The sequence below is a fragment of the Macaca nemestrina genome, chromosome 17 (assembly GCF_043159975.1).
Source record: "Macaca nemestrina isolate mMacNem1 chromosome 17, mMacNem.hap1, whole genome shotgun sequence".
Lineage (NCBI taxonomy): Eukaryota > Metazoa > Chordata > Mammalia > Primates > Cercopithecidae > Macaca > Macaca nemestrina.
In genome coordinates, this window is record NC_092141.1 from 22806306 (window position 1) to 22817158 (window position 10853).

The 10853-nt window shown below is 39.1% G+C and overlaps 1 long non-coding RNA gene across 1 annotated transcript; it reads right to left on the minus strand.

Moving 5' to 3' along the window:
• Positions 1 to 5198: 5198 nt before the first annotated feature.
• On the minus strand, positions 5199 to 8954 carry LOC139359482 (uncharacterized). The gene is made up of 3 exons (XR_011615517.1): positions 8608 to 8954; positions 5900 to 5963; positions 5199 to 5272 (listed from the first exon to the last, which is right to left on the minus strand). It is a non-coding gene; the product is annotated as an uncharacterized lncRNA (long non-coding RNA).
• Between the last annotated feature and the right edge of the window lie 1899 nt (positions 8955 to 10853).

Below are 10853 nucleotides of genomic sequence, written 5' to 3' on the forward strand. Positions count from 1 at the left end.
AAGAACTTCATCTAGCTTACAAGTATGGATAGCCCCTTTCTAAGAAAGCGGTATGAGTAAGGATGAATAGGAATAGGCCAGATAAAATACTAAGCCAGGAGTTGGAGGTGGACACGGGGGAGGGAGGTGACATAGTACTGACAGAGAGGTGTAGAGAGCTGAGGAGGCTGATGAATGTAGAGAAAGTAGAAGTGTCACTGGATTGCAGTTCTTGATAGGTAGAAATGTTGTATGAGGGGACGAAAACAAGGCCATTGGAAAGGGAAGCTGAAGGTGGTGGTGGTGGTCTTTGTGAAGGTATTCATATTATTGCAAAATTATCTGAAGTGCAGTTTCCAATGTTGACCAAATTCATGGTATGACTGTGGAAGTTGGTGCTTGGGGTGAATGATGACAACTATCAGTGGGTATCAGGGTAAGGAACTGCTGGTCAAGGTGTTGATGGTGCATCCAAGTGATGTTAAATCTGCTTAGCATGGTGGTAAGGTTGGGTGAAAAGACGATCAGTTGGGTGCTAAATTCTTTAAGGAGTGATCAAATGATTAAGTGAGGACTGGAGGGAGAAGAGGCTCTTATTGTCAACTACTCAAAGGAGCAGCTTACAAAAGAGAGTGCAGTTATTTGTCTGCAAGTGGCATTGGGTAGTCAGGAGGACACTGCCTTGGTTCTGATACGGGGATATTTCGAGTTTGATGGAAAACATCTCCCAGCCCCTGCTTGAGAGGAGAAGCAGTATCCTTAGGTGACAGTGGGTTTCAGTGAAGTCAAGAAAGTGTGTGGTGTGTGTGTGTGTGATAACTTTGAGATAATTATGGGTTAGAAACATGTGGATTAAGGTAAGAAGAGACTACCCTCAGGCATTCATCCAAACTTTGAATGTCTTCTAGAAACCTCCTCTCAAGTCACAGTCAAATGACTGTGATTGATTGATCCAGCAATTGCAAAATCACTCTCTTCTAATGCATACCATTTAAGTTAATTTAAAATGTAAGTTTTATTTTCTTTTTGGATGGGGTCTTGACTGCATCCTGAAAACATAGCTGGTGTTTTTATTACCTTAGTGTAAGCTGTGTAGTCAAAAGAATAGTGGGAATGGTCACTGTGTGTGGATATTGTTGTTCCTGAGGTAAATTCTGTCCTAGCTACTAACCAAAGGATCTTTCAGAAATGCTCTCCCAAACCACTGCCCATTGGATAGCAAACGCAGTATCTATTTTAGAGAAAATGATTGCATCAGATTAAAATGGTTAAATTGTCTTAACATGCCAGGATGTTATCTTCTCATGAAAACATTTTTTATTAACTTTTTTTTAAAGGAGGACAACTGCTCTTCAGATTTTTCCCATGAGAACTGGAGATTAAACTTTGATTTTTCTTCTTTTATCCTCCCCAACAGAAGCTGTATGTTTTGAGGATAACCACTTGGTTTAAAGCAAAATAGCCTTAAATAAACATACATACCTTAAAATGAATGAGCATTTCTGGTATAGTCTTAGATTTCACAGTGTCATACTGACTGGGTTGAGAAAGCCACCAGAATTTCATAGCTCAAAGTTCAGGTTTTATACAAGATTTATATGTCCTGTAGAATATTTTGTTTGCTGCAGTTTGAAATGATAGTATCTTCTTCTCTAGGAAACTAATGTTTAACAGGTAAGTGCAACGGGATTGCTAACAGGAGATGGAGGAAAAAATGTCACTATTTTGAATGGGGTTTGTGTTTACCAGTACACAAAATGTATGCTTGTATTATCAATTATGTGAAAATATCTACAATTGTTAGAAAGATAAAATCCATGTTTGACAAGAAAATCATTTTTTTCCATATCTCTCTTTGTGCACTGTGGTTTTAAAATTTCCTTTTCATTTTGAATGGTGTTTTCTGTTTAGAAAGCTTATTTGAAAAAATTAAACAAAAATTACATACATTTATTGTGTACAATGTAATATTTTAAAATATGCATACATTTGGAATGGCTAAATGTAGCTAATTATCATATGCATACTTGTGATTTTTGTGGTGAGGACACTTAAAATCTACTCTTTTAGAAATTTTCCAGAATACAATACTGTCCAATGTTATTAACTGTAGTCACCATATTGCACAATAGATCTCTTGGACTTAACTACTCCTGTCCAGTTGAAATTTTGCATACTTTGACAGACATCTCTCCAATCTCCACCTTTCTTCCCACCAGTCCCTTGTAACCACCATTCTACTTTCTGCTTCTGTGAGTTCAACTTCTTTAGATTCCACATGTGATATTTGTCTTTCTGTGCTTGGCTTATTTCACTTAACATAATGTCCTCCAGGTTCAGCCATGTTTCACATATGACAGAGTTTCTTCTTTAAGGCTGAATAGTATTCCATTGTGCATATATATCACATTTCCTTTATCCATCCCTCCATTGTTGGACATTTAGGCTGATTTCATCTCTTGGCTATTATGAATAATGCTGCAATTAACATGGGAGTGCAGATACCTCTTTGACACATGGATTTCGTTTCCATTGGATATATGTGGTATGCTCAGAGGTGCGATTGGTGGATCATATGGTAGTTCTTTTCAAATTTTTTTGAAGAATCTCCATATGGATTTCCATAATGGATGTACCAATTTACATTCCCATGTGCATTGTTTTCTGACGTTGATAAAGCAGTAGATCTATTCGTTTCACAAACCTTTATTGCGTGCTGACTATGCATCAGCATAATGCGAGATGCAGTTGATACAAATAAAAGGCACAGCCTTACTCGGAAGCAGATATGATAACTATTGATTAAACAAAGATGGCAGAAGTGGGCAACTGACCACATGTGAGAAGAGTGACAAGGAGAGTGGAATCTAGGATGATGTATACTTTGGCTTGGGCTGTTGAGCTAATGAGGAATGTATACTTTTTGAAATGCAGTATACTGTCACCTTATTTCTAAGTAGGGTCAAGTTTGAAGCCAAATAAAACTTTCCAATATTTGTTCTTCTAGCACATTAATAAAATGTACTTTGTGATTATGAGCAGCTGATTTGAAGATTGATTAATTTCTACTCCTGTTACCTTGATAAATAAGAAATAAATTTCATGGACAAGAACTCATCATTTGAAATAGATGGTAACAGTTGGATTGTCATTGATTACATGAGGTGATTTACAAGGAGGTCCAGCACATGCATGTAGTGTGCTATTCCTTGCTATGTCTGTTTTCTGTTAATTAATACAAATGTTGTTGTGTAGATTTTGGTATTTTGACTCAAATTGAGAAAATGTATACACTTTTATATACACGTATTAGTGTAAAACTTGGACCTGGAAAAGCAGAGGTTTCTAATAAATTAGCTAACATTTTCTTTGAAGAATTCAAGGTACCCTGAAGTACTTTCCTAATGATTGAATTGTTATTGTTAGAGGTCAATTTTCCACAGACTTTTTGTATTTCTGCATCTCTTGTGAGTGAGCAAGTAACTGCCCTTTATTCTGAACTATCTTTTCAGGGATATTTGTATTGTGAACAGTCTTGGAACATAGAGACAGTGTCTCTGTCTGGAGCAAAGGCCAGGCATGCTCACTGCCCATTATAAAGGATTCGGCTTCCCTGAAGTCAAGATTCCTCTTCTATAGCACAATCACTGAAGGTACCATCTGGTTCTCTTTGTATCACCTTGCAAAAATGGAGGCCTGGTTAACTGGTACAAAAAAATGCTAATACTTTGGCTACTGCTATTGTCATGAGCACTAAACTGTTATTTTTCTGTGACCCAGGAGTTTTGTGTCTTCTACCAGCATTCATGAAACTTTTATCTGGCTAACTGGTTAGTTTGTGAGAAGGGTGAACTCTCAGACCCTTCGCAGTTTTTTGTTTGTTTGTTCGTTTTGTTTTTTGAGATGGAGTATCGCTCTGTCGCCCAGGCTGGAGTGCAGCGGTGTGATCTCAGCTCACTGCAGCCTCTGCCTCCTGGGTTCAAGCGATTCTCCTGCCTCCTCAGCCTCCCAAGTAGCTGGGACTACAGGTGTGTGCGACCACGCCCGGTTAATTTTTTGTATTTTTAGTAGAGACAGAGTTTCACCGTGTTAGCCAGGATGGTCTCGATCTCCTGACCTCGTGATCCACCTGCCTCGGCCTCCCAAAGTGCTGGGATTACAGGCGTGAGCCATGGCGCCTGGCCTCCTTCACAGTTTTTGATGGTTAATGTACTTCAATGTCTTATCTTCCAGTCTGTAGACTTTATCCTACCATAAAATATGAAACATTCCAACTTTTCCAGCACTGAGAGGATGGAACTCTAAGTTGTAGATTGACATGGTTTGGCTGTGTCCCCACTGAAATCTCAACTTGAATTGTGTTTTCTAGAATTCCCAAGTGTTGTAGGAGGGACCTACCGGGAGGTAATTGAATCATGGGGACCGGTCTTTCCTGTGCTATTCTTGTGATAGTGAATACGTCTCACGAGATCTGATGAGTTTATCAGGGGTTTCTGCTTTTGTTTCTTCCTCATTTTTCTCTTGCTGCCGCCATGTAAGAAGTGCCTTTCGCCTCCTGCCATGATTCTGAAGCCTCCCCAGCCATGTGGAACTGTTTGTCCAATTAAACCTCTTTTTCTTCCCAGTCTTGGATATGTCTTTATCAGCAGTGTGAAAACAGACTGATACATAAATGAAACAACAAAAAGTCAAAAACTGTTACATCTGCTTTTCCTTGTGATTGCAAATGGATATGGTGCCTGTGATACCTCACATTTATTACATATCATGATTTTTGAAACCTCTCACTGAGAAATATTGGAGTGTAAGTGTACATTTAAAGCAATGACTTTTGTGAAATGTGAATATTTACTATCACTCATAGTTCATTTATTTTCAGTGCACTTAACTTTTATCTAGGGATCATAAACAAGTGTTTTGCTTTCTTATTGTAATCAAGTTTATTGAGGTGTAATTTATGTGTAATAGATTGCATCCAGTGTACACTTTGATGAATATTGACTGTTTAATATGCCTGTAAGATCACCATCACCATCAAGATACAAAACACTTCCATCACCCCAAAGGCTTACATGTACCCTTTGACTAAATGAATTTCGATAATGTGTATAAGCCCTTGATATTGAGCAATTTGGGAATAATTTCTGCTGAGGAGTTTTTGCTAGTTTCATTATTTTATTTACTTTTTAAATTATCATAAGCATTAATATCTTATTTTTTTCCTTGGTTATTTGCTTTGATTACTGTTTTCCCGTTAAGGGTCCTCTGTTTGGTCTTTCCTTCTCTTTCATATCTGTTGGAGCAGAAAGACCAAATAATGTTTTCGTGAGCTCACATAAATAAGATAAATAGAATACGTTTGAAAAAACATCAAGACTAAGTTGCCTCGAAGGGAAAAAAAAGTCACACCAAAAAGAAGGTGGGAATTAGTGTACTGGAGTATGGAAATTGATTAAGCAATAAAAATAGGACAATTACTTTTGTAATTCAGTTATGAATTATGCTTAAAATGTGTACTTTATTCACTTTAATTATGACATTTGATTTTAGAGTTTTTCCTTCTCTCAATTATCGATACATTTTCTAGGGAAGGCTTTCTCAAATATTTGTTTTCGTCTGACATTTTATAATCATGGCTCTTAAAATCGAAGGATGGATTTTGAACAGTCAATTTCTCTCAGCAGTGTAAAATGAGTCACATGGGTCACATTTGTCTTGAGTCCCTTCAAAGACTGGAATGTGAGTAGAAATTGCAGTGCAACTTTCCCACGGCACTAATTGCATGTGAAGGACAAGACACTTCCATATTGTAATACCAATTATAAAATAGTGCAAAAAAAAAAAAAGTCTCTGGTTAGAACTGTTCCATTTGTCACATGCCTTCTAATTTATAAAACAAGAATTTTCTCTCTTCTCTCACCCGGTTGGAGGATCAGCTTTATTTTTCAAAATTTGGATGGAAATCAGTCTTCAGTCTGCTCTATCTGAAAAGAGAAAAATGCTTGCAACAGTTTGAAACACTATAAATTGGAATACTTCATGTCAGTTATCTAGGATTTTTCTATCACTCCTCTTCCAACCTCCCACTTCTCACTGATGAGAGTTTCTTACTTTGGGGGGAAGAATACATAGCAACTGTAAAAATGTAAAATAAAGCGAGTTCATCTGATTAGTCTGCAATCTCTCTCTTTTCGTTTGCATCTGGAAATTCTCAAGTAGACACATGGAAACTTGCAGCATGCATGCTTTCTCCCTGTGTGTCTGCATATTCCATGCCATTTTCCAGCCATGCTTGTCTTTTATTAGGAATTAGATGGTCTGAATGAGAATAATTTAAAACATTTTTTAAAAACTTTATTTTTTTAGGAAGAGTTTTAGGTTCACAGCAAAATTGAGATAAAAAAACAGAGATTTCCCATATATCCCTCCTGTCCCCCTCACCTGGCCTCCCCTATTATCAACATCTCTGACCAGAGTGGTACCCTTGTTGCAATCCATGAGCCTATACTGACACATGATTATCACCCAAAGCCCAGAGTTTACTTTAGGGTTCCCTTGGAACCTAAATATATATCCTAGGGGTTTAGATAAATATGTAATGACATGTACACAGAAAAATAAAAATTTGATGTCAACATCTCACCTTTCCTGTTCAGTTTTAAACATGAAGCAACTGTTGTGCCTTTTCCAAAAATAGTCTGCCACAAGGAGCAATAAGTAATCAGAATTTAAGGGGGAGGAAAATGGAAAACTCAAGAGGCCTGCTTTACATGAACACACACGTATTTCATAACTTCTCTTATACCTTAGAACATTATTCCACTGGATTCTGGATTTCTAGATATCACATGAAAGTTCAACTGTAATTAGGAAGTACTTAGCTTAGGGTGAGGCAGGGTAGCTTGGGCTCTGTTTGATAGAATTGAATTGGGTCAACTTGCGATGCATCGAACACTCAGAGCAAGTATTTTTTGGGAATCATCCACCTGAACAGGGAAATTTTCTAATTTGCACTAAAGTGCAGTACATGCTCTCAGAACATGAGGAATTGAAGACAATCACACTTCCCCTCTTTTGTAGCAAAAGGATTTTTTTACACCGGAGATCTCTGTTGAATTATGCCTAGTCAGTATTATCCATGCAGGTTATAAGTATGAGATGTTTTGATCCAAGAAAAAAAGCATTTTTTGCCTTTTTCTTGTTTTTGTTTTCTTGCTTATTTTTACTTGCTTGTTTTCACTACTGTATCAGTCCAAGGAATCACTGGCCAAAAAGGAGGACAAAGTTATAATTAGGAAATAAAGGAGGCTGGCGGGAACTGGAAAGACGTGAATAAGTGGTTCATTAAACTGAGAAAACTGAGAAAGCAAAGCTCAGGGAAAGCAAAGCTCACTACTGAGAAAGCAAAGTTCACTACTGAGAAATTGTAGTGGGGGTGGGAATGAGGTTGAAAGAGATGCAACTGTATTGTAGACAAGAGAAAGGCCACTTCAGGCACTAACTCATAAAGGCAGTGCATCTGCCCTGGTTTTCCTTTCACGAACAGCTAAAATACTAGGTGGCACTGACATGGTGAAAGCACATAATAGGATGAGGAGGTTGGTTTTGAAATTTGGACTAGGTCAAGATTTCTGGCTCATAAAAGTTAGTTGATCATGGAGCAGTCAACGTTCACAATGGGTCTCAGCAGCTAAGTCAGGCAACGGGGAAGACATTCTTTACTTCTCTTGGGTAAATATGTAGAGGTGCATTGGCTCGCTTATACGGTTGGCATTTGTTTAAATTTTTCATAAACTTCCAATTGTTATTTAAAGTGCTGGCATAATTTGACACTCCTACCAGCAGTGTGTAAGACCTCAAGTTGCTCCATACACTTAATAATACTTGGCATAATCAGTCTTTGATATTTTAAACGTTCTAATAAGTATATAGTGGTATTTTACTGACATTTGTTTCTCTCTCACTATTTTCCTCTTGCTTTTTTTTTTTTTTTTTTTTTTTTTTTTTTTTTTTTTTTGTGAGACGGAGTCTTGCTCTGTCGCCCAGGCTGGAATGCAATGGCGTGATCTCGGCTCACTGCAACCTCCGCCTCCCAGGTTCAAGTAATTCTCCTGCCTCAGCCCCCCGAAAAACTGGGATTACAGGCCACCACGGCCGGCTAATTTTTTTGTATTTTTAGTAGAGACGGCGTTTCACCGTGTTAGCCAGGATGATCTCAATCTCCTGAACTCCTGATCCACCTGCCTCGGGTTCCCAAAGACCTGGGATTATAGGAGTGTCCACCGTGCCTAGCGTTTCCTCTGTCTTTCTTTCTTTTTCTTTTTCCAGCACTGGCACAACATGCACAGACTTCGAGGGCACAGGAGGACAAATGCTTAGGGTTCCATTCATATGAAATGCCCAGCACTGGCAAACCCATACAGACGGAAAGCAGCTCAGAGGTTTCCAGGGTCTCGGGGGAGGAGGGCACGTGGGGAGCGAGTGCACCGCATTTTCACGGGGTCTTCTTTTGGAGCGATGGAAGTGTTTTGGAACTAGAGAGCTGTGATGATTGCAAAACATCGTGAGCAGAATGCCACTTAATTTGTACGCTTTAAGAAGGGCAGTTTTAACTTACGTGAATTTTACCTCAATAAAAAGGGGTGAATCCCCCACCAGGGACAAGCAGAAACAGCAGCCCACGCAGAGACACGACAGAGAGGCCAGGCTCTGGATCTGCCTAGCGGGAGGGAGAAGGACACCCATGCCCCTGGGGCTGCTGTGAGGGAGGAGCGCTCAGCACAGGGCCCAGAAACAGGGCAAGTGAAATATTTGCTGCATTCATTACCATCCCCAGACCAGCAGGGCGGCCCATGCAGCTCAGGCTAGCAGCCCTGTCAAGGGAGGCCCCGGGACGACCCAGGCCACGCCTGTGGCCACAGCTCCTGCAGTGGCCAAGAGCAGAGCCAGAGTGGGGAGTCAGGTGGGTTCAGCCCTCCCTCCCTGGCTAGCTCATGTCTCCTCCCTGGGCCTCGCCTACCTCTGGGAAGGGGATAGAGACCAGTCCTCTAGGAAGCTTCCAGCACCAGAACCTTTCTGCACCTGGAGTCTCTGGGGAAGACAATCAATCAATCAACCTATGGATCTACCCACAGGACCAGTGGAGAGGGATGCAGGATGGTGCATTGGGTAAGCCGTGGTGATTAAGCTGACAGATAGGGGTTCAAATCCCAGCTCCTCCACCTCCCAGCCCCCCACCCTCAGGTCCCAGCTGCCCTAGCCAGCCCTTCCGTGCCTCAGTTTACCCACCTGTAAAAGTCAGGTAATAATCGCCACTACCCCGTAGGGTGTTGTGATGATGGAATGAGTAGTCTCACTCTGTCGCCCAGGCTGGAGTGCAGTGGCGCAATCTCGGCTCACTGCAAGCTCCGCCTCCCAGGTTCACGCCATTCTCCTGCCTCAGCCTCCCGAGTAACTGGGACTACAGGCGCCCGCCACCTCGCCCGGCTAGTTTTTTTGTATTTTTTTTTTAGTAGGGACGGGGTTTCACCATGTTAGCCAGGATGGTCTCTATCTCCTGACCTCGTGATCCACCAGTCTCGGCCTCCCAAAGTGCTGGGATTACAGGCTTGAGCCACCGCGCCCGGCCGCCCGGCCGCCCTCTGTCTTTCTTACTTGATTTTGTCTTTTGTTGATTTTCTATTTAATTTGATTATTTTCTTTCATTTGATTATTTTGGTTTTCTTTTGCTTTAAGTTTCTAATTTCTTAGTTTGCTTTTCTAGCTTAAGGTGGGAGCCGAGGTGGAAGCTGACTCAGATCTTTCTTCTTTTCTAATATAGGGTTCAGTGCTATAAACCTCCCACTAACTACTGAGTTACCTGCAAAGTACAAATTTTCATATGTCGTACTTTCATTTTGATCTACATTCAAATGCTTTCAAAAAATTTCACTTTTGAATTCACCTTTGACCCACTGATTATAAGAAGAGTGTTAGTTTCCAAATATTTGGGAATTATTAATACTTTGTTAATGATTTCTATTTTAATTGCATTGTCATCAGAAATATAATTTCAATGGCTTAAATCTTTTCAGATTTATTGAGAAAGTTTTGATAACTCAGAGTATGATCTATCTTGGTAAATGTTTTATGTACACTTGGAAAAGTTGCAAATCCTGATGCTCTTCTTGTTTGGAATATTCTATAAATACAAAAAATTGGTCTAGTTGGTTGATAGGTTATTCAAGTCTTCTTTATCCTTTTTGATTTTCTATCTCTATTTATACTATTTGGCATGAGAGAGAAGTATTAAAATCTCTAATTATAACTAAAGATTTGTCTACAACAGAATTTTTGCTTGCAGTTCTATCAGATTTTGCTTCAAGTATTTAAAAACTTTCCCTAAGTACATAAATGGAAAGAACTGTTATATCATCTTGATTAACTAACTTTGTTGCCATTGTAAGATTATCCTTTTTACCCCTATTAAGAGACTTTGCTCTTAAGTCTGTCTACTTTATCTGATAATAACATAGTCCCTCTAGCTTTCTTTTTGATCAGCGTTTGCATAATATATATTTTTACAACCTTTTACTTGTAGTGGTGTTTTTATACTTAAAAAACATCTTTTTAAAAGCAGTGTATATAAGTCTTGTTATTTTTATCCAATCTGATAATCTCTGCATTCCAACTAAAAGTTTTAGACCACATAAATTTAACGCTATTATTGATAAGATTGAGTTTAAATCTACCTTCAAGCTATTTGCTTTTTATTTATACTATCTGCGTGCAATTATTTTTTTTCTCTTTTTTCATTCTTCTTTGGTATTGAGTACATTACTCAATTTTTCCCTTTTTTGTTGACTGATTAGTTGCTATTTTTGATGTTTTATTTT